Below are 25,046 nucleotides of genomic sequence, written 5' to 3' on the forward strand. Positions count from 1 at the left end.
TCTCACCGAGCCGTCCGGCTTCGGTACCACAAACAGCGTGGAATAATACCCCTTTCCCTGTTGTAGGAGGGGTACCTTGATTATCACCTGCTGGGAATACAGCTTGTGAATGGCTTCCAATACCGCCTCCCTGTCGGGGGTAGACGTTGGTAAAGCAGACTTCAGGAACCGGCGAGGGGGAGACGTCTCGAATTCCAATTTGTACCCCTGAGATACTACCTGCAGGATCCAGGGGTCCACTTGCGAGTGAGCCCACTGCGCGCTGAAATTCTTGAGACGGGCCCCCACCGTGCCTGAGTCCGCTTGTAAGGCCCCAGCGTCATGCTGAGGACTTGGCAGAAGCGGGGGAGGGCTTCTGTTCGTGGGAAGAGGCTGTTTGCTGCAGTCTTTTTCCCCTTCCTCTGCCCCGGGGCAGATATGAGTGGCCTTTTGCCCGCTTGCCCTTATGGGGACGAAAGGACTGAGCCTGAAAAAACGGTATCTTTTTCTGCTACGAGGTGACTTGGGGTAAAAAGGTGGATTTTCCAGCCGTTGCCGTGGCCACCAGGTCCGATAGACCGACCCCAAATAACTCCTCCCCTTTATACGGCAATACTTCCATATGCCGTTTGGAATCCGCATCCCCTGACCACTGTCGCGTCCATAATCCTCTTCTGGCAGAAATGGACATCGCACTTACTCTTGATGCCAGAGTGCAAATATCCCTCTGTGCATCTCGCATATATAGAAATGCATCCTTTAAATGCTCTATAGTCAATAATATATTGTCCCTGTCCAGGGTATCAATATTTTCAGTCAGGGAATCCGACCAAGCCACCCCAGCACTGCACATCCAGGCTGAGGCGATTGCTGGTCGCAGTATAATACCAGTATGTGTGTATATACTTTTAAGGATATTTTCCAGCTTCCTATCAGCTGGTTCCTTGAGGGCGGCCGTATCAGGGGACGGTAACGCCACTTGTTTTGATAAGCGTGTGAGCGCCTTATCTACGCTAGGGGGTGTTTCCCAACGCGCCCTAACCTCTGGTGGGAAAGGGTATAATGCCAATAATTTTTTAGAAATTAGCAGTTTTTTATCGGGGGAATCCCACGCTTCATCACACACCTCATTTAATTCATCTGATTCAGGAAAAACTACGGGTAGTTTTTTCACACCCCACATAATACCCTTTTTTGTGGTACTTGTAGTATCAGAAATGTTCAAAACCTCCTTCATTGCCGTGATCATGTAACGTGTGGCCCTACTGGAAAATACGTTTGTTTCCTCACCGTCGACACTGGAGTCAGTGTCCGTGTCAGTGTCTGTATCGACCTGAGGTAACGGGCGTTTTATAGCCCCTGACGGTGTTTGAGACGCCTGTACAGGTATTAACTGATTTGCCGGCTGTCTCATGTCGTCAACAGTCTTTTGTAAAGTGCCGACACTATCACGTAATTCTTTCCATAAGACCATCCAGTCAGGTGTCGACTCCCTAGGGGGTGACATCACTAACACAGGCAATTGCTCCGCCTCCACACCATTTTCCTCCTCATACATGTCGACACAGCGTACCGACACACAGCACACACACAGGGAATGCTCTGATAGAGGACAGGACCCCACTAGCCCTTCGGGGAGAAAGAGGGAGAGTTTGCCAGCACACACCAGAGCGCCATATATATACAGGGATAACCTTATATAAGTGTTTTTCCCTAATATAGCTGCTGTATATATTAATATGCCAATTTAGTGCCCCCCCTCTCTTGTTTTACCCTGTTTCTGTTGTGCAGGACTGCAGGGGAGAGTCAGGGAGCCTTCCTCTAACGGAGCTGTGAGGAAAAAATGGCGCTTGTGTGCTGAGGAGATAGGCTCCGCCCCTTTTTCGGCGGCCTTTCTCCCGCTTTTTTGTGGAAAACTGGCAGGGGTTAAATACATCCATATAGCCCAGGAGCTATATGTGATGTATTTTTAGCCATTTAAGGTATTTTCATTGCGTCCCAGGGCGCCCCCCCCCAGCGCCCTGCACCCTCAGTGACCGGAGTGTGAAGTGTGCTGAGAGCAATGGCGCACAGCTGCGGTGCTGTGCGCTACCTTATTGAAGACAGGACGTCTTCTGCCGCCGATTTTCCGGACCTCTTCACTCTTCTGGCTCTGTAAGGGGGCCGGCGGCGCGGCTCCGGGACCCATCCATGGCTTGGCCTGTGATCGTCCCTCTGGAGCTAATGTCCAGTAGCCTAAGAAGCCCAATCCACTCTGCACGCAGGTGAGTTCGCTTCTTCTCCCCTTAGTCCCTCGATGCAGTGAGCCTGTTGCCAGCAGGTCTCACTGAAAATAAAAAAACCTATTTAAACTTTTACTCTAAGCAGCTCAGGAGAGCCACCTAGATTGCACCCTTCTCGTTCACAAAATCTTAACTGAGGCTTGGAGGAGGGTCATAGGGGGAGGAGCCAGTGCACACCAGCTAGTCCTAAAGCTTTTACTTTGTGCCCAGTCTCCTGCGGAGCCGCTATTCCCCATGGTCCTTTCGGAGTCCCCAGCATCCACTAGGACGTTAGAGAAATATATTTTACTAAACATTCATCTAAGAGAATAATCTATCCCTCAAGGGTAAAACAACACTAATAGAATGTATTGAATGAATTCTGTAGGATGCCACAAAGAGAAACCCTTTTGAACAAAATGTCCACAGTTCCTGGCTAGGACACTAATGCACATTTGCCCACAAGTTTAGTTGGTATAAGAGCATTTTACCAGACTTGCTTCTGGATATAAGTCCCCTAGGAGTCCCATGCAGATAGGGTCCAGATGGCAGATGGGGGTAAGTCCGGGTCTGTGAGGAACTTGTGCCGGAATTTGATCCAGTGGATGCCAGTAGGTCCAAATGAAGCCAGGAGGTGGATGTGGGTGCTGGTACTTGTGGTCCTACAGAGAAAAGGCCAATGCGTTTCGCTGGTCTAATGGGTGCCAGCTTCCTCAGGAGCATAAGTCCAGTGTCCAACTTGTGGACTATATATACCCTTAGTGATTAGGGATTGATTAGAAACATCTGCTAGACCTGCTAACACTTAATAAAATCAGTTTCACAAATTTCATATTTCGTTACAACAGAAGGCAATCAATAGTGTAAAATGTATTATACATATCTTTATTCATAAAAACGAGTGTTATAAATGTCATAAAGACATAGAAATGAGATGTAGAGTTTATGTCATGTGATCGCAGCCGGTCACATGGCTTGTACTGTCCAGTAGAACCAGTGCTGCTGATTTCATATAATCCCGCCTGGAACCACATGACCCGTGCCGGTCACGTGATCGCGCCGGCGCGTCATGCGGTTCACAAACCCGGAAGTGATCGGGCCGCTCCGTGGAGCGCAAGCATAGAAGTCAGGAAGTAAGAGCTGCGTTCCAGAATCTATGAGACGCAGCACTCGTTACTAGTTGAAAATGCACGGATCTTCAGCAGCTCAGAGGCCTAAGAGGCTATGGTAACCCCCCGGCCCTGCATGTAAAGTATGGGAGGGTGCAAATTTATATTTTGCAGGAGGGCGCCGAACACCCTAGCACTGGCCTTGGGTGCGGTTCTCCCTGGATTGGTGTGGCCGGGCTAGTTTGTGGTAGAACACTGCAAGATCTTATTTAGCATCCCCTTAACACTTTCATTAATCCTTTAGATCTTTTAATTAGACCTTCACTAGTATATCACTTTTTGTATATAGATTTGACTTTCTTTTTATTAACAGCTACTAACACTGTACCTTCTCACATGTATGCTGATCTGGGGTGGCAGGCCTTTGCCGACTTGTGGGGTTCTGCACCCCAGGTTTAGAACTAGCATAAAGGACCACCAGTATCAGAGAAGTCTTGTCAGGGCCTGGTGGTTTACCATATTTGCAAATGTATGTAACTAAGACCTCTGGATTTCTATTATATATAGCTTTTCAAGTTATGTTACAGGTACAGCTTAGTGTGCGGGGGGACACCGGGGGTTAATCAGCATTTTGTTTCTCCCTGATTCTGGGAGTTGCCAGCTATCTCTATTTTCCATTCAGTAACTACAGTTCCATGATGATTTTCATGTGCAAAATCATGCCTATACTGTAGCAGAAAAAAATGGCTGTGCTTTCTTTAAAAATATAAATAAAAAAATCCACAGAAGTGGGCAACAGTAAATATAAATATGTAGTTTGCAAAGCACTGTCCAGTAATTATACATTGCACAGTAAGCTGTGTGATTTAAACACAATTTCATAAAATGCTGACATATCACGGTTCCTATATGTATAAGTAAAATAAACAGCAGTAATAATTGTGGGCTGTGTGTGGGTGACTGGTAGAGATCAGGGTTTCTTCTGAGCACCAGGCCTCCTGCCCACTCATCCCTGCAGCAGAATGAAAGGAGAAAGGTGCTGCATCCGTTACCATGGGAACCAGGCCGGGTCTCGCGAGCGTTCCCTGCAGCGCCCATAGTAAAGCATAGCACGGGCACTGCGTTCCCGCGAGATCTGGGCCGGCAGTTTCCGCCCGGAGAGGATAGCGGCATCGCTGCGGTAGGCGACGAAGGAGAGTGAGAAGGAGAACAGGTGAAGTCACGGCAGGTAGGTGGGAGGGAGAGCTGCTGGGCTCCGCGGTCTAATAGTAAGACACGGATGTAAGTCCCCCATTGCCTCCATCCATGTCAGCAGGAGTGCACATCCATCCCGCCCACACATGGACCACAAGCACCAACCTCCATCTTACGCTGCCATAAGGAGCACTTACCCCCGTACTACAGTAGCTGCTGAGAGGGACCATTTCCACCATTTCAGGATTCTCATGCTCCTGCCCCATTTACATATCTCTTGTACAGTTTTCCTCCATTGCACACACTGGCAGTACCTTACTATATCCCACTATGAGAGGATGCTCCTCTGCCTCCCATAGGACCAGTGAGAACTTTCTGTAAAATCCCTGAAGCCATGCTGGCATGAGGCATCTCATGCCCCTACTATTGATTGATTTATTCACAGGCTACAGTTCTTCATGGGTAATATAAAATGACAGGTATAACCTAAGATGAGTATACTTAATTCACGCCAGCATCTGTTGCCTATGTGTGCTGCAGTACATCACGCTGGTCTCTCCATGATTCACATGCCTCGCTCACACTATCACTGCTGATATAATCAGTATCTGAGCATTTTTACTTGATATGTACGTTGACCTCACCAGAGAATTAATTTTGTCATTCCTTTTTTCATTTTATGTATGTATTTTTTTTTCTTGCTGGATGTGCTATTCATTGATTATTAACAGATGAGTGATTCTTTATTGAAGCATCATTCAGTTGCATAGTGTTGGTTGTTTCACACACATTGCTGGTTTGATGCCAATAACATCCACCCTGTGTGCATTTTCTGTAACTTTGCTTCGCTTGTTCGCCACTCCCTGAAACATTACTATATCTCCAAAGATTTGCAGAATCCTTTTTCTTTTCCAGGAAACATTGGTGGATCCATATATATTTTCCCAAAGACAGTGCTGAATTCACACCACGTTCCCAAACGCACTGCTGGATCTCCACTTAATTGCACATTCGCGGGCCATTTGTCTATGTAAGGACGTTTATTTTGTGCAGCGCAAGCACTTATTGTCACTCGCATATTGGTCAAGGTGTATACAGTATGTCTAAGAAGATTAATTAATGGACGAAGGTTGTGTTTTAGTAAATTACCCTGCCCCTAATGCCCCCTTGTCCATAACCACTACTGCTGTTTGTACCCCGATTCTTAAACCAACTGTTGGCTTAATAAGCGTACCTTGTGCGGGTGTAGATTTAAGTAGTCAGATTGACTTTGAGAACAAGAATTACTCACATTTTAGCCATGTTAGATCAGACAGAAAGAATCACATGATTTACTGATTGCACCCTATATTTATGCTTTTAAATGGCAACAATTGTGTACCTGAACAGCTCTTTTATGTTATAATAATAGACACAAGCTGGAATACACATATTATCAGGCAGAGACTGCCCCAATGCAGCTAAGCACAACTAACACCATCTAGTTTGCAGTAAATGCCATTGTCTTACTTGACAACACTTGTATACAGTAGTCGTGTCTAAGGACAGATGCATTTATATAGTGTGTACTCTATCCAGGCACAGGAACACAACAATATAACATGCTGTCTGACGTTTTAAAACCCCTTTAAAGTATTTATTCTGAAGCATTCAATCCATGGGCAGAATTGTGTTACCAATCTGATCAAGACAAAGTTTACAGCTGGTCGATGTTAAAGGGCATTTTCCACCTTCTTGCACTAAAACAGACAGACAGTGTAGCATGTTATTGGTTGGGAGCTGTAGAATACTTACGTGATTGGTTCCTATTCAGTCATGTGCCTTACTCTTTGGAATGAATCCCTGTCTCAATTCCTTGTAGTGTGTGCACATTAACAGTGATCAACTGTTCCTATTCTAGGGCAGATCTTGAAAACCCTGCAGATGTTTTAATTCTAAGACATTGGGGACATTTGATTTGCTGTGTGTTATGTACACAAGCAAAAACCTCTATGTAATGCACTCACAAAAGGGGCATTTCTCCTGACTGTATAACACTAATCCTAGCCCTTGACTGAACCATCCGCTTGGTGCTGCAAGTTGTTTCTGTTTTATAGATCAGCAATAAAATATTCTTGATTCCTTTAAAGAAAGATGAGTAACTGTTTTGGAAACTAATTTCTGTTACAGGGACATGGATGTTAACAATGAGCTGTATTGCATTTCCAAAGCTGGTCTTGTTCAGTGTAACTGTAGACATTGCTCAGTTGCTCTGTACTCAGCAGTATTTAGTACTGTAATAATACATGGTCTGCTCAACATGCTGTATATTGTGTATTCTGATATTTACAGGCTTTTTTGTTTCATAGGCTGTATCAGTTTTTTTTTTATATATATATATATATATATATATATATATATATATATATATTATATTATATTATATTGCTCATCTTTAAAGAACAAACTTAGATATACCAGTTTTGAAATCTAGTCTACCGTGGTATTATGATGACAGTGACATAGAATAGGTTAAAGTATATGTAGCACGTTCTTGGCATCTTTAGGGGCATCACACTCCCTTTAAACCCAAATGTAACGTTTGCAAAAGGATCAGCCACAGATAGACTCTTTCAGATAGCAAATGCTTCAGAACAGCTTGATATGCTCTACTAGAGTGTATATTTATAGAAAGAAGACAGTGGCTATCGTTTAATGCACTTGCTGGCAAAGGAGGTCGATTGTTATCATCATTATTAGAACCACCCTTGTCAGATGCATAATATACTAATGGTTGCAGCTCATATGCAAACCTTGATTCTGCTGGATGCAAGTGGCATTTCTGCCAGCACAGTAGATGCTGTCAAATGAATTCAGCATCTGAAAATAATGCCTTCCCTTCATCTAGGTCTATACATAATTGAATACATGCCTGGACTTTGTTGGAACAGGGCACAATTCACACCATCTGTGCCAGATCTTTACATGCATTATTAAGATACTGACCAGAATGGGAAATATTGTATAGTGCAATAATAGTTGAATTCTATTGTCTGTATTGTACATTAACATTTTAATTTTGTTGTGTCCTTTAGCAACATATAACAGTGGTAAGCATTGTAGTGTAGGTGTGATTGTATACGTATGGTGCATGCTAATCAGTGTTTTTTTTTCTTTTGGCAAAGCCTCTCTCTCTCTTCTGTGAAATTATTTTATTCTTTAAGCAGTCAATTAGTAATTTAGGTCATCCCTTTTTCTCTTACGTCCTAGAGGATGCTGGGGACTCCGTGAGGACCATGGGTATAGACGGGCTCCGCAGGAGACGTGGGCACTCTAAAGACTTTAGAATGGGTGTGCACTGGCTCCTCCATCTATGCCCCTCCTCCAGACCTCAGTTAGATCCTGTGCCCAGAGGAGACTGGGTGCACTACAGGGGAGCTCTCCAGAGTTTCTCTGAAAAAGACTTTTGTTAGGTTTATTATTTTCAGGGAGCACTGCTGGCAACAGGCTCCCTGCATCGTGGGACTGAGGGGAGAGAAGCAGACCTACTTAAATGATAGGCTCTGCTTCTTAGGCTACTGGACACCATTAGCTCCAGAGGGTCGGAACGCAGGTCTCACCCTCGCCGTTCGTCCCGGAGCCGCGCCGTCGTCCCCCTCACAGAGCCGGAAGATAGAAGTCGGGTGAGTATCAGAAGAAAGAAGACTTCATAGGCGGCTGAAGACTTCAGATCTTCTTTGAGGTAACGCGCAGCGCCATTGCTCCCACACGCACACACACACAGCAGCACTGAAGGGCGCAGGGGGGGGGGCACCCAGGGCAGCAATATTAAACCTCCTGGGACTGGCTAAAGTATATAGATATACTGGGGAGGCAGTATATAAAATAATCCCCCGCCAGTATTGTGAATTTGAGCGGGACCGAAGCCCGCCGCTGAGGGGGCAGGGCTTGATCCTCCAGCACTAACCAGCGCCATTTTCTCCACAGCACACTGCAGAGAAGCTGGGTCTCCGGATTCTCCCCTGCTGAACACGGTGACAGAGGGCAAAAAAGAGGGGGGGGGGGCACATTTAATGGGCGCATATAAATATATCCGAGTGTGGGGGGGTGTCAGTACGTGTCGGCATGTCTGAAGCGGAAGGCTCATCTAAGGAGGAGGTGGAGCAAATGATTGTGGTGTCGCCGTCGGCAATGCCGACACCGGATTGGTTGGACATGTGGAATGTTTTAAATGCAAATGTGTCTTTATTACATAAGAGGTTGGACAAAGCAGAGTCCAGGGATAGAACAGGGAGTCAATCCATGGCTTTGACTGTGTCACAGGGCCCTTCAGGGTCTCAGAAACGTCCCCTGTCCCAGGTAGCAGACACTGATACCGACACGGATTCTGACTCCAGTGTTGACTACGATGATGCGAGGTTATACCCAAGGGTGGCCAAAAGTATTCATTATATGATTATTGCAATAAAAGATGTTTTGCATATCACAGATGACCCCTCTGTCTATGACACGAGGGTACACATGTTTAAGGAAAAGAAACCTGAGGTAACCTTTCCCCCATCTCATGAGCTGAACGCATTATTTGAAAAGGCTTGGGAAACTCCAGACAAGAAACTGCAGATTCCCAAAAGAATTCTTATGGCGTATCCTTTCCCTGCGCAGGACAGGTTACGGTGGGAATCCTCGCCCAGAGTGGACAAGGCGTTAACGCGCTTGTCAAAAAAGGTGGCGCTGCCGTCTCCAGACACAGCAGCCCTCAAGGATCCTGCTGATCGCAGACAGGAAACTACCTTAAAATCAATTTACACCTACGGGTGCTTTGCTCAGACCGGCAATAGCATCGGCTTGGGTTTGTAGTGCGGTAGGTAGCAGCTTGGACAGATACCTTGTCAGCTGACATTGATACCCTAGATAGGGATACCATTTTATTGACCTTAGGTCATATTAAAGACGCAGTCTTATATATGAGAGACGCTCAGAGAGACGTTGGGCTACTAGGTTCAAGAGCCAACACCATGGCGATTTTTGCTAGGCGAGCCCTGTGGACCCGCCAATGGACAGGTGATGCCGACTCAAAGAAGCATATGGAAGTTTTACCTTACAAAGGTGAGGATTTATTTGGGGAAGGTCTCGCGGACCTAGTTTCCACAGCTACCGCGGGTAAATCTACTTTTCTCTAACGTCCTAGTGGATGCTGGGGACTCCGTCAGGACCATGGGGAATAGCGGCTCCGCAGGAGACAGGGCACAAAAGCAAGCTTTTAGGATCACATGGTGTGTACTGGCTCCTCCCCCTATGACCCTCCTCCAAGCCTCAGTTAGGTTTTTGTGCCCGTCCGAGCAGGGTGCAATCTAGGTGGCTCTCTTAAAGAGTTGCTTAGAAAAAGTTTTTAGGTTCTTTATTTTCAGTGAGTCCTGCTGGCAACAGGCTCACTGCATCGAGGGACTTAGGGGAGAGAAGTGAACTCACCTGCGTGCAGGATGGATTGGCTTCTTAGGCTACTGGACACCATTAGCTCCAGAGGGAGTCGGAACACAGGTCTCGCCCTGGGGTTCGTCCCGGAGCCGCGCCGCCGACCCCCCTTGCAGATGCTGAAGATTGAAGAGGTCCGGAACCAGGTGGCAGAAGACTTTCAGTCTTCATCAGGTAGCGCACAGCACTGCAGCTGTGCGCCATTGTTGTCAGCACACTTCACACAGCGGTCACGGAGGGTGCAGGGCGCGGGGGGGGGGGCGCCCTGGGCAGCAATGTAGAATACCTGTATGGCGAAAAATACATCACATATAGCCCTTGAGGCTATATGGATGTATTTAACCCCTGCCAGATATCACAAACTCCGGAGAAGAAGCCCGCCGAAAAGGGGGCGGGGCCTATTCTCCTCAGCACACAGCGCCATTTTCCCTCACAGAAATGCTGGTGGGAAGGCTCCCATGCTCTCCCCTGCACTGCACTACAGAAACAGGGTTAAAACAGAGAGGGGGGGCACTGATTTGGCGATATGAATATATATTAAATGCTATAAGGGAGGAACACTTATATAAAGGTTGTCCCTATATAATTATAGCGTTTTGGTGTGTGCTGGCAAACTCTCCCTCTGTCTCCCCAAAGGGCTAGTGGGTCCTGTCCTCTATCAGAGCATTCCCTATGTGTGTGCTGTATGTCGGTACGTGTGTGTCGACATGTATGAGGAAAATGTTGGTGAGGAGGCGGAGCAAATTGCCTGTAATGGTGATGTCACTCTCTATGGAGTCGACACCGGAATGGATGGCTTATTTATGGAATTACGTGATAATGTCAACACGCTACAAGCCGGTTGACGACATGAGACGGCCGGCGAACAAATTAGTACCTGCCCAGGCGTCTCAAACACTGTCAGGGGCTGTAAAACGCCCATTTACCTCAGTCGGTCGACACAGACCCAGACACGGACACTGATTTCAGTGTCGACGGTGAAGAAACAAACGTATTTTCCTTTAGGGCCACACGTTAAGGGCAATGAAGGAGGTGTTACATATTTCTGATACTACAAGTACCACAAAAAAGGGTATTATGTGGGATGTGAAAAAACTACCTGTAGTTTTTCCTGAATCAGATAAATTAAATGAAGTGTGTGATGATGCGTGGGTTTCCCCCGATAAAAAATTATTGGCGGTATACCCTTTCCCGCCAGAAGTTAGGGCGCGTTGGGAAACACCCCTTAGGGTGGATAAGGCGCTCACATGCTTATCAGAACAAGTGGCGGTACCATCTACAGATAGGGCCGTACTTAAGGAGCCAGCTGATAGGAGGCTGGAAAATATCCTAAAAAGTATACACACACATGCTGGTGTTATACTGCGACCAGCGATCGCCTCAGCCTGGATGTGCAGAGCTGAGGTGGCTTGGTCGGATTCCCTGACTAAAAATATTGATACCCTTGACAGGGACAGTATTTTATTGACTATAGAGCATTTAAAGGATGCATTTCTATATATGCGAGATGCGCAGAGGGATATTTGCACTCTGGCATCAAGAGTAAATGCGATGTCCATATCTGCAAGAAGATGTTTATGGACACGACAGTGGTCAGGTGATGCAGATTCCAAACGGCACAAAGATGTATTGCCGTATAAAGGGGAGGAGTTATTTGGGGTCGGTCCATGGGACCTGGTGGTCACGGCAACTGCTGGAAAATCCACCGTTTTTTACCCTAAGTCACATCTCTGCAGAAAAAGACACCGTCTTTTCAGCCTCAGTCCTTTCGTCCCTATAAGAGTCATATCTGCCCAGGGATAGAGGAAAGGGAAGAAGACTGCAGCAGGCAGCCCATTCCCAGGAACAGAAGCCCTCCAACGCTTCTACCAAGTTCTCAGCATGACGCTGGGACCGTACAGGACCCCTGGATCCTACAAGTAGTATCCAAGGGGTACAGATTGGAATGTCGAGACGTTTCCCCCTCGCAGGTTCCTGTAGTCTGCTGTACCAATGTCTCCCTCCGACAGGGAGGCAGTATTGAAAACAATTCACAAGCTGTATTCCCAGCAGGTGATAATCAAAGTACCCCTCCTACAACAAGGAAAGGGGTATTATTCCACACTATATGGTGGTACTGAAGCCAGAAGGCTAGGTGAGACCTATTCTAAATCTGAAATATTTGAACACTTACAAAAGTTCAAATCCAGATGGAGTCACTCAGAGCAGTGATAGCGAACCGGGAAGAAGGGGACTATATGGTGTCCCGGGACATCAGGGATGCTTACCTCCATGTCCCAAAAATTTGCCTTTCTCACCGAGGGTACCTCAGGTTCGTGGTACAGAACTGTCACTATCAGTTTCAGACGATGCCGTTGGATTGTCCAAGGCACCCCGGGTCCTTACCAAGGTAATGACCGAAATGAGGATTCGTCTTCAAAGAAAATGGACGACTTCCTGATAAGAACAAGTTCCAGAGAACAGTTGGAGGTCGGAGTAGCACTATCTCAAGTAGTTCTACGACAACACGGGTGGATTCTAAATATTCCAAAACCGCAGTTGTTCCGACGACACGTCTGCTGGTCCTAGGGATGATTCTGGACACAGTCCAGAAAAAGGTGTTTCTCCCAGAGGAGAAAGCCAGGGAGTTATCCGAGCTAATCGGGATCCTCCTAAAACCAGGAAAAGTGTCAGTGCATCATTGCACAAGAGTACTGGTAAAAATGGTGGCTTATTACGAAGCGATTCCATTCGGCAGATTTCACGCAAGAACTCTTCAGTGGGATCTACTGGACAAATGGTCCGGATCGCATCTTCAGATGCATCAGCGGATAACCCTATATCCAAGGACAAGGGTGTCTCTCCTGTGGTGATTACAGAGTGCTCATCTTCTAGAGGGCCGCAGATTCGGCATTCAGGATTGGGTGCTGGTGACCACGGAGGCCAGCCTGAGAGGCTGGAGAGCAGTCACACAGGGAAAAAATTTCCAGGGAGTGTGATCAAGTCTGGAGAATTCTCTCCACATAAATATACTGGAGCTAAGAGCAAATTTATAATGCTCTAAACTTAGCAAGACCTCTGCTTCAAGGTCAGCCGGTATTGATCCAGTGGGATAACATCACGGCAGTCGCCCACGTAAACAGAAAGGGCGGCACAAGAAGCAGGAGGGCAGTGGCAAGACTGCAAGGATTTTTCGCTAGGCGGAAAATCATGTGATAGCACTGTCAGCAGTGTTCATTCCGGGAGTGGACGACTGGGAAGCAGACTTCCTCAGCAGGCACGACCTCCACCCGGGAGAGTGGGAACTTCATCGGGAAGTTTTCCGCATGATTGTGAACCGTTGGGAAAGACCAAAGGTGGACATGATGGCATCCCGCCCGAACAAAAAACGGGACAGGTATTGCGCCAGGTCACGAGACCTTCAGGCGATAGCTGTGGATGTCCTGGTAACACCGCGGGTGTAACAGTCGGTGTATGTGTTCCCTCCTCTGCTTCTCATAACCAAGGTATTGAGAATTATAAGACGTAGAGGAGTAAGAACTATACTCGTGGCTCCGGATTGGCCAAGAGGGACTTGGTACCCGGAATTTCAAGAGATGCTCACAGAGGACTAATGGCCTCGGGAGCTAAGAAGGGACTTGCTTCAGCAAGTACCATGTCTGTTCCAAGACTTACCGCGGCTGCGTTTGACGGCATGGCGGTTGAACACCGGATCCTAAGGGAAAAGGCATTCCGGAAGAGGTCATACCTACCCTGGTCAAAGCCAGGAAGGAGGTGACCGCACAACGTTATCACCACATGTGGTGAAAATATGTTGCGTGGGTGAGGCCAGGAAGGCCCCACGAAGAAATTTCAACTAGGTCGATTTCTGCACTTCCTGCAAACAGGAGTGTCTATGAGCCTCAAATTGGGGTCCATTAAGGTTCAAGTTTCGGCCCTGTAGATTTTCTTCCAGAAAAAATTGGCTTCAGTTCCTGAAGTCCAGACATTTGTCAAGGGAGTATTGCATATACAGCCCCTTTTGTGCCTCCAGTGGCACCGTGGGATCTCAACGTAGTGTTGGGATTCCTCAAATCATATTGGTTTGAACCGCTCAAATCTGTGGATTTGAAATATCTCACATGGAAAGTGACCATGCTGTTGGCCCTGGCCTCGGCCAGGCGAGTGTTAGAATTGGCGGCTTTGTCTTACAAAAGCCCATATTTGATTTTCCATTGGGACAGGGCAGAACTGCGGACTCGTCCCCAGTTTCTTCCTAAGGTGGTGTCAGCGTTTCACCTGAAACAACCTATTGTGGTGCCTGCGGCTACTAGGGACTTGGAGGACTCCAAGTTGCTAGACGTTGTCAGGGCCCTGAAAATATATATATATATATAATTCCAGGACGGCTGGAGTCAGAAAGTCTGACTTGCTGTTTATATTGTATGCACCCAAAAAGCTGGGTGCTCCTGCTTCTAAGCAGACTATTGCTCGTTGGATTTGTAGTACAATTCAGCTTGCACATTCTGTGGCAGGCCTGCCACAGCCAAAATCTGTAAATGCCCATTCCACAAGGAAGGTGGGCTCATCTTGGGCGGCTGCCCGAGGGGTCTCGGCTTTACAACTTTGCCGAGCAGCTACATGGTCAGGGGGGAACACGTTTGTAAAATTCTACAAATTTGATACCCAGGCTGAGGAGGACCTGGAGTTCTCTCATTCGGTGCTGCAGAGTCATCCGCACTCTCCCGCCCGTTTGGGAGCTTTGGTATAATCCCCATGGTCCTGACGGAGTCCCCAGCATCCACTAGGACGTTAGAGAAAATAAGATTTTACTTACCGATAAATCTATTTCTCATAGTCCGTAGTGGATGCTGGGCGCCCATCCCAAGTGCGGATTGTCTGCATTACTTGTACATAGTTATTGTTACAAAAATCGGGTTATTATTGTTGTGAGCCATCTTTTTTTAGAGGCTACTTCTTTGTTATCATACTGTTAACTGGGTTCAGATCACAAGTTGTACGGTGTGATTGGTGTGGCTGGTATGAGTCTTACCCGGGATTCAAGATCCTTCCTTATTGTGTACGCTCGTCCGGGCACAGTACCTAACTGAGGCTTGGAGGAGGGTCATAGGGGGAGGAGCCAGTACACACCATGTGATCCTAAAAGCTTGCTTTTGTGCCCTGTCTCCTGCGGAGCCGCTATTCCCCATGGTCCTGACGGAGTCCCCAGCATCCACTACGGACTATGAGAAATAGATTTATCGGTAAGTAAAATCTTATTTTTTACCTTATGTTTCCCCACAGCAAAAGAAAACGACGCAATATCAGATGCAGTCCTTTCGGTCGCATAAGTCCAGAAGAGGTCGGGGCTCTTCCTTCCTCGCCATAGGTAAGGGTAGAGGGAAAAAACTGCCGGCTACGGCTAGTTCCCAGGAGCAGAAGTCCTCCCCGGCTTCTACTAAATCCACCGCATGACACTGGGGCTCCACTGAGGGAGTCTGCGCCGGTGGGGGCACGTCTTCGACTCTTCAGCCACGTCTGGGTGCAGTCAGACGTGGATCCTTGGGCAATGGAAATTGTATCCCAGGGTTACAAGCTGGAATTCGAAGACGTGCCTCCTCGCCGGTTTTTCAAATCTGCTTTACCAGCTTCTTCCCCAGAAAGGGAGATAGTTTAAGCTGTAATTCAAAAATTGTGTCAACAAGTGGTTGTCGAGGTTCCCTGGGTTCAACAGGGAAAAGGGTACTATTCAACCTTATTTGTGGTCCCGAAACCGGATGGCTCGGTCAGACCCATTCTAAATTTAAAATCCCTAAACATGTACTTTGAAAAAGTTCAAATTCAAGATGGAATCGCTCCGGGCAGTAATCTCCAGCCTGGAAGGGGGGGATTTTATGGTGTCACTGGACATAAAGGATGCATACCTTCATGTCCCCATATATCCCCCTCATCAGGCGTACCTGAGATTCGCTGAACAGGACTGTCATTACCAGTTTCAGACGTTGCCGTTTGGGCTATCCACGGCCCCGAGGATTTTCACCAAGATAATGGCGGAAATGATGGTGCTCCTGCGCAGGCAGGGATTCACAATTATCCCGTACTTGGACGATCTCCTGATAAAAGCGAGATCGAGAGATCAGTTACTGAAAAGCGTGGCGCTCTCCCTGGGAGTGCTGCAGCAACATGGCTGGATTCTAAATCTACCAAAGTCTCAGTTGGTTCCAACAACTCGACTATTGTTCTTAGGCATGATTCTGGACACGGAACAAAAGAAGGTTTTTCTCCCAACGGAAAAAGCCCAGGAACTCCAGAACATGGTCAGAGACCTGTTAAAACCGAAAAGAGTATCGGTCCATCAATGCACTTGAGTACTGGGGAAAATGGTGGCGACCTACGAGGCCATCCCCTTCGGCAGGTTTCATGCGAGGACATTTCAGTGGGACCTTCTGGACAAGTGGTCGGGGTCCCATCTCCAAATTCATCAGAAAATAAGCCTGTCCCCCAGGGCCAGGGTGTCTCTCCTGTGGGGCTGCAGAGTGCTCATCTTCTAGAGGGTCGCAGGTTCGGCATTCAAGACTGGGTTCTGGTGACCACGGATGCGAGCCTCCGAGGATGGGGAGCAGTCACACAAGGAAGAAACTTTCAGGGGATATGGTCAAGCCAGGAGGCTTGTCTACACATCAACGTACTGGAATTGAGGGCCATATACAACGGCCTACATCATGCGGAGAATCTTCTTCGTGACCTACCGGTTCTGATTCAATCAGACAACGTCACAGCCGTGGCTCATGTAAACCGCCAAGGCGGAACAAGGAGCAGAGTGGCAATGGAGGAAGCCACCAGGATTCTGCGCTGGGCGGAAAATCACATAAGCGCTTTGGCAGCAGTCTTCATTCTGGGAGTGGACAACTGGGAAGCAGACTTCCTCAGCAGACACGATCTCCATCCAGGAGAGTGGGGACTTCATCAAGAAGTTTTTGCAGAGATAACAAGTCATTGGGGACTTCCTCAAATAGACATGATGGCTTCACGCCTCAACAAGAAGCTTCGGAGGTATTGTGCCAGGTCAAGGGACCCTCAGGCAGTAGCAGTGGACGCCCTGGTGACACCGTGGGTGTTTCAGTCGGTCTATGTGTTCCCTCCTCTTCCACTCATCTCAAAGATATTGAGAATCATAAGACGAAAAAGAGTGCAGGCAATACTCATTGTTCCAGATTGGCCTCGAAGGGCCTGGTGTTCAGATCTTCAGGAAATGCTCACAGACGATCCATGGCCTCTTCCTCTCAGAGAGGACCTGCTGCAACAGGGGCCCTGCGTGTTCCAAGACTTACCGCAGTTACGTTTGACGGCATGGCGGTTAAACACCGAATCCTAGCTGGGAGAGGCATTCCGGAAGAAGTCATCCCTACTCTGATTAAGGCTAGGAAGAAAGTGACGGCGAAACATTATCACCGTATCTGGAGAAAGTATGTATCTTGGTGTGAATCCAAGAATGCTCCTACGGAAGATTTCCATCTGGGCCGTTTTCTCCACTTTCTACAGACAGGAGTGGATATGGGCCTAAAATTAGGCTCCATTAAGGTACAGATTTCGGCCCTGTCAATTTTCTTCCAGAAGGATTTGGCTTCTCTCCCAGAAGTCCAGACTTTTGTAAAGGGAGTGCTGCACATACAGCCTCCTTTTGTGCCTCCAGTGGCACCATGGGACCTTAACGTGGTGTTACAGTTCCTAAAATCTCACTGGTTTGAACCTCTTCAAACGGTTGAGTTAAGATTTCTCACTTGGAAGGTGGTCATGTTGTTGGCCTTGGCATCTGCAAGGCGGGTGTCCGAATTGGAGGCTTTGTCGCACAAAAGCCCCTATCTGATTTTCCATGTGGATAGAGCAGAATGAAGGACTTGTCCTCAATTTTTGCCTAAGGTGGTTTTATCGTTTCACATGAACCAACCTATTGTGGTACCTGTGGCTACGAATGACTTGGAGGATTCCAAGTCCCTGGATGTAGTCAGGGCCTTAAACATTTATGTAGCCAGGACGGCTCGGGTTAGGAAAACAGAGGCACTGTTTGTCCTGTATGCAGCCAACAAGGTTGGCGCTCCTGCTTCTAAGCAGACTATTGCTCGCTGGATCTGTAACACGATTCAGCAAGCTCATTCTACGGCTGGATTGCCGTTACCAAATTCGGTAAAGGCCCATTCCACTAGGAAGGTGGGCTCTTCTTGGGCGGCTGCCCGAGGCGTCTCTGCTTTACAGCTTTGCCGAGCAGCTACTTGGTCGGGTTCAAACACTTTTGCAAAATTCTACAAGTTTGATACCCTGGCTGATGAGGCCTCATGTTTGCTCAATCGTCATCCGCACTCTCCCGCCCGTTTGGGAGCTTTGGTATAATCCCCATGGTCCTTACGGAGTCCCCAGCATCCTCTAGGACGTAAGAGAAAATAAGATTTTAAACCTACCGGTAAATCTTTTTCTCCTAGTCCGTAGAGGATGCTGGGCGCCCGTCCCAGTGCGGACTACATGTGCAAGACTTGTATATAGTTGTTGCTTACATAAGGGTTATGTTACAGTTAAGTTCAGTCATTGGCTGATGCTGTTTTGTTCATACTGTTGACTGGTTGCGTATATTCCAGGTTATACGGTGTGGATGGTGTGGCTGGTATGAATCTTGCCCTTAGATTAACAAAAATCCTTTCCTCGTACTGTCCGTCTCCTCTGGGCACAGTTTCTCTAACTGAGGTCTGGAGGAGGGGCATAGAGGGAGGAGCCAGTGCACACCCATTCTAAAGTCTTTAGAGTGCCCATGTCTCCTGCGGAGCCCGTCTATCCCCATGGTTCTTACGGAGTCCCCAGCATCCTCTACGGACTAGGAGAAAAAGATTTACCGGTAGGTTTAAAATCTTATTTTTCCATTTTATCCAGTATGCGTACTATGACAACTGATATTCTGAAATATATACGAACCTTCCTGTAGTGTGCAAAATGTTAGGTGAAAGAAGTAATTAATTGTATGATCTAAAATTAATGCATATAATTAGCACAGTTGCATAGTAGAAGGCTAATGGAGTATAAAACTAAGCTGGGTACACACTAGGCTATATTTAAACCGCTATCACTCATTTTCACCTTTTCAGCGATCTTTGTAATATCGTCCAGTGTGTACACACAATGGGGGTAATTCCAAGTTGATCGCAGCAGGAAATTTGTTAGCAGTTGGGCAAAACCATGTGCACTGCAGGGGGGGCAGATACAACATTTGCAGAGAGAGTTAGATTTGGGTGGGTTATTTTGTTTCTATGCAGTGTAAATACTGGCTGCTTTATTTTTACACTGCAATTTAGATTGCAGATTGAACACACCACACCCAAATCTATCTCTCTCTGCACATGTTATATCTGCCTCCACTGCAGTGCACATGGTTTTGCCCAATTGCTAACAAACTTGAAGCTGCGATCAACTCAGAATTACCCCCAATATCGTTAACAATGTGTGCTCCCGCGGGTCGTTAACGTGAGCTTCTGTCATCTGTACATTTAGGTAAATTTTGACTATGTTGTTGATGATGCAAGTACAGGATTGAGTCAGGATGATGTCACTGAACGATATCATTAGCGATATTGTTTAGCGTGTATGCACTACCTCATTTGCCCGGGATGTCAAGGGGAAACACTGACGATATCGCTCATGGAGCGTATTGTCTAGTGTGTACCCAGCATAAGGGTGGGTGGACATAGAGATAAACTGGAAGCAGATTTACCTTGGAGGTTCCATTTGCTGGATCCTCATTGGCTGTGAAGAAGTCACATGCACTTTTGGTTATGCTTATTGCTTGTCGTGTGCATGTGTCTCATTAATATGAATGAAAACTATCGCTGTTGGATCTATTATTTGGAATATTTCAAATTTAGGATGCTACAGTATATCTTTTTAATATGTAAAATTATTATTTATTTATTTATTTTAAATGTATTTTCCACACTGACCCTAATATTCCCCCATTTAGCAGGTCTCCTCACAGTGATTATAGAAAGAGATGACTTTTGATCATATTCACGTGCCCGGCCTTATTAATGCTTTCTGCTTTTCTGAACTTACTTGCTAATATGTTTCCAAAAAGTTCCCATATATCTGTACATATACTGTATACTGTGCACCATACATAAAGAAACACACATAATAAATCACCAAGTTCTAGCTAATATACGCACATACTCAGCTATGCTGAGGCTCTAGGTGTTATGTGACCACCTTCTAATATTGTAAAGTGATAACATTTTACAGTAATCATGATGCCCGTACACACCGATGTTAATGAAGGATGGAACGATCATATTCTGTCCTTCATTAGCATAAAGAAGGACGCTAGCGATATCACTAGGTTTGATGTTTAGCCTCTGCGGGCGCGCGCATATTGGGCATACACTCTGCCGGGTATGCTCCATTCTGCGCAATATGCCATCTGATCCGGCGGATCAGAGGGGCATATCGCTCAGTGTGTACCCAGCTTTACATTACAGATCAAGAGTGGGGGATGTTCTTCCCTCATACTGGCTTCAATACACTTAGGGGCACTCATTTGAAAGAAGGAAGACCCCTCCTTTAAATCATCTGGTACCTTAGTGGTTATTGTCAGGTGATCACCAGACAGTATTACTGTGCACTACTTAAATACCAGCAGAGCCGGGGGATTTACTCATCTGATCTCCCCCATCCTAGCACCTGCACTCTTATGGGAGTCTCCACTTTCAAATCCTGCGCCCCCTTAGTAGTTATTGTCTGATGATTTTTGCATAGCCCCTCACTCACATACAACTAACAGTATAATGGTGGCACTATTAGCTTCCACCGCTATTGCCAAGATGCATAACCTAATAAATTAGCTCATGGAAATGCCCATACAGTGGATTAGAAAACCCTTGCAAAACAAGCCATACATACTTTTGGGTGAGCTTGGATCTGATGAGCTGTAAGGTGCCTGCACTTTTCTAGCGGAGTGTTCACAAGAAAATATTGTCCTAACTCTTGTGATTTGATATGTGACCTGTTGCGGGTTTTCACTTAGGCAGCACAGTCTGACCAATCAGGTGACTCTGTCCAGTGATATTCCAACCACTACAGAATTCTGTGGGCATCTAAGTCTTTGCAACTGAAATATTCTGGTATGTATTTCACAAATTCCCTATAATCTTAACAATTCCTTGGTACTGTATACAGCTCTATATATGTCCAGCTATGGTTTGAAAATATGAGCATTGGTAGTTTCTACATGTTAACTTTTTATATTAAATACTAAAAAGGAATATGTGCACACTATATAAATAAATGTTATAAAAAAAAATGAAATGTAAATATATTATGCAATAAGCATAATACAATGTATAACTATACTCTGGATTTCCACTACAGCTATGTAAAAGCGGAAAGTCTTGTAACATATTTTTTTCAAAATGGCAAAAGTCACTTACAATATTGAAATCAGAATGCCTATTGAATTGGGTTAAAAAAAAGACAAGAAAATATGTGTAACTGTTGATCCCATGTTTGACTGTATAGTTCCATTCCTTTATACATTTCTGCCCTTTTCAACACTACTCCAACCACTTTCTGTTTTCTTATGGCTCAACCATACAAACGTACAAGACTCAAATTGTACCTCCTCACCTCTGGAACTCTCTACATCACTGTATCAGGTTTTCCACCTGAAGATTAGCATTTTTCAAAAAGGCCTATTCCTTTTTTCTCTGACGTCCTAGTGGATGCTGGGACTCCGTAAGGACCATGGGGAATAGCGGCTCCGCAGGAGACAGGGCACAAGAATAAAAGCTTTAGGATCAGGTGGTGTGCACTGGCTCCTCCCCCTATGACCCTCCTCCAAGCCTCAGTTAGATTTTTGTGCCCGAACGAGAAGGGTGCAGGCTAGGTGGCTCTCCTGAGCTGCTTAGAATAAAAGTGTATTTTAGGTTTTTTATTTTCAGTGAGTCCTGCTGGCAACAGGCTCACTGCATCGTGGGACTAAGGGGAGAAGAAGCGAACTCACCTGCGTGCAGAGTGGATTGGGCTTCTTAGGCTACTGGACATTAGCTCCAGAGGGACGATCACAGGTTCAGCCTGGATGGGTCCCGGAGCCGCGCCGCCGGCCCCCTTACAGAGCCAGAAGAGCGAAGAGGTCCGGTGAAATCGGCGGCAGAAGACGGTCCTGTCTTCAGACTAAGGTAGCGCACAGCACCGCAGCTGTGCGCCATTGCTCTCAGCACACTTCACACTCCGGTCACTGAGGGTGCAGGGCGCTGGGGGGGGAGCGCCCTGAGACGCAATATAAACAGATAATACCTTAGGTTGGCAAAAGAATACATCACATATAGCTCCTGGGCTATATGGATGTATTTTAACCCCTGCCACTTTTACAGAAAAGAGCGGGAGATAAGGACGTCGTGAAGGGGCGGAGCCTATCTCCTCAGCACACAAGCGCCATTTTCCCTCACAGCTCCGCTGGAAGGACGGCTCCCTGACTCTCCCCTGCAGACCTGCTACAGAATCAGGGTAAAAAAGAGAAGGGGGGGCACTATTGGCAGCTAAAAATAATATAAACAGCAGCTATAAGGGAATAACACTTATATAAGGTTATCCCTGTATATATATATAGCGCTTGGTGTGTGCTGGCAGACTCTCCCTCTGTCTCTCCAAAGGGCTAGTGGGGTCCTGTCCTCTATCAGAGCATTCCCGGTGTGTGTGCTGTGTGTCGGTACGTGTGTGTCGACATGTATGAGGAGGAAAATGATGTGGAGGCGGAGCAATTGCCTGGGTTAGTGATGTCACCCCCTAGGGAGTCGACACCTGACTGGATGATCGTATTTAAAGAATTAAGTGATAATGTCAGCACTTTGCAAAAAACGGTTGACGACATGAGACAGCCGGCAAATCAATTAGTGCCTGTCCAGGCGTCTCAGACACCGTCAGGGGCCCTAAAACGCCCGTTACCTCAGTGGGTCGACACAGACCCAGACACAGATACTGAGTCTAGTGTCGACGGTGAGGAGACAAACGTAATGTCCAGTAGGGCCACACGTTACATGATCACGGCAATGAAGGAGGCATTGAACATTTCTGACACTACAAGTACCACAAAGAAGGGTATTATGTGGGGTGTGAAAAAACTACCAATAGTTTTTCCTGAGTCAGATGAATTAAATGAGGTGTGTGATAAAGCGTGGGTTTCCCCCGACAAAAAACTGCTAATTTCTAAAAAAATTATTGGCACTATATCCTTTCCCGTCAGAGGTTAGGACGCGTTGGGAAACACCCCCTAGGGTAGATAAGGCGCTCACACGTTTATCTAAACAAGTAGCGTTACCGTCTCCTGATACGGCCACCCTCAAAGAACCAGCTGATAGAAGGCTGGAAAATATCCTAAAAAGTATATACACACATACTGGTGTTATACTGCGACCAGCAATCGCTTCAGCCTGGATGTGCAGTGCTGGAGTCGCGTGGTCGGATTCCCTGACTGAAAATATTGATACCCTGGATAGGGACAATATATTGTTAACTATAGAGCATTTGAAGGATGCATTACTATATATGCGTGATGCACAGAGGGATATTTGCACCCTGGCATCAAGAGTAAGTGCTATGTCCATTTCTGCCAGAAGAGCGTTATGGACGCGACAGTGGTCAGGGGATGCGGATTCCAAACGACATATGGAAGTATTGCCGTATAAAGGGGAGGAGTTATTTGGGGCTGGTCTATCGGACCTGGTGGCCACGGCAACGGCTGGAAAGTCCACCTTCTTACCCCAGGTCACTTCACATCAGCAGAAAAAGACACCGTCTTTTCAAACTCCAGTCCTTTCGTTCCCATAAGTACAAGCGAGCTAAAGGCCACTCCTTTCTGCCCCGGGGCAGAGGAAGAGGAAAAAGACTGCACCATGCAGCCGCTTCCCAGGAGCAGAAGCCCTCCCCTGCTTCTGCCAAGTCTTCAGCATGACGCTGGGGCTTTACAAGCAGAAGTGGACCCCTGGATTCTACAGGTAGTATCGCAGGGGTACAAACTGGAATTCGAGGCGTTTCCCCCTCGCCGGTTCCTGAAGTCTGCTCTACCAAAGTCTCCCTCCGACAGGGAGGCAGTTTTGGAAGCCATTCACAAGCTGTATTCCCAGCAGGTGATAATCAAGGTACCCCTCCTACAACAGGGAAAGGGGTATTATTCCACGCTGTTTGTGGTACCGAAGCCGGACGGCTCGGTGAGACCAATTTTAAATCTGAAATCCTTGAACACTTACATAAAAAGGTTCAAATTCAAGATGGAATCACTCAGAGCGGTGATAGCAAACCTGGAAGAAGGGGACTATATGGTGTCTCTGGACATCAAAGATGCTTATCTCCACGTCCCAATCTACCCTTCTCACCAAGGGTACCTCAGGTTTGTAGTACAAAACTGTCATTATCAGTTTCAGACGCTGCCGTTTGGGTTGTCCACGGCACCTCAGGTCTTTACCAAGGTAATGGCCGAAATGATGATTCTTCTTCGAAGAAAAGGCATCTTAATTATCCCTTACTTGGACGATCTCCTGATAAGGGCAAGGTCCAGGGAACAGTTAGAAGTCGGAGTAGCACTATCTCAGGTAGTGTTACGTCAGCACGGGTGGATCTTAAATATTCCAAAATCACAGCTGATTCCAACGACACGTCTACTGTTCCTAGGAATGATTCTGGACACAGTCCAGAAGAAGGTGTTTCTCCCGGAGGAGAAGGCCAGGGAGTTATCCGAGCTAGTCAGGAACCTCCTAAAACCAGGCCAGGTGTCAGTGCATCAGTGCACGAGGGTCCTGGGAAAAATGGTGGCTTCTTACGAAGCGATTCCATTCGGAAGATTCCATGCAAGAACTTTTCAGTGGGATCTACTGGACAAATGGTCCGGATCGCATCTTCAGATGCATCAGCGGATAACCCTGTCGCCAAGGACAAGGGTGTCTCTTCTGTGGTGGCTGCAGAGTGCTCATCTACTAGAGGGCCGCAGATTTGGCATTCAGGATTGGATCCTGGTGACCACGGAGGCAAGCCTGAGAGGCTGGGGAGCAGTCACACAGGGAAGAAATTT

The 25,046-nt window shown here is 46.8% G+C and overlaps 1 protein-coding gene across 6 annotated transcripts in view; it reads left to right on the forward strand.

Moving 5' to 3' along the window:
• The first annotated feature begins 4,459 nt into the window (after positions 1-4,459).
• ARF3 (ADP ribosylation factor 3) overlaps positions 4,460-25,046 on the forward strand; it is a 92,515-nt gene continuing 71,928 nt past the window's right edge. For 2 of the 6 annotated variants that reach the window (XM_063952706.1, XM_063952707.1), the window contains exons 1-3: positions 4,460-4,577; positions 5,459-5,573; positions 21,012-21,108. The gene's annotated coding sequence lies outside the window, so the exon portion shown is untranslated. The remainder of the gene's footprint in view (positions 4,578-5,458; positions 5,574-21,011; positions 21,109-25,046) is intronic. The other 4 variants (XM_063952704.1, XM_063952705.1, XM_063952708.1 and 1 more) reach the window with 2 other exon arrangements.

This window comes from Pseudophryne corroboree, chromosome 2 (assembly GCF_028390025.1).
Source record: "Pseudophryne corroboree isolate aPseCor3 chromosome 2, aPseCor3.hap2, whole genome shotgun sequence".
Classification (NCBI taxonomy): Eukaryota; Metazoa; Chordata; class Amphibia; order Anura; family Myobatrachidae; genus Pseudophryne; species Pseudophryne corroboree.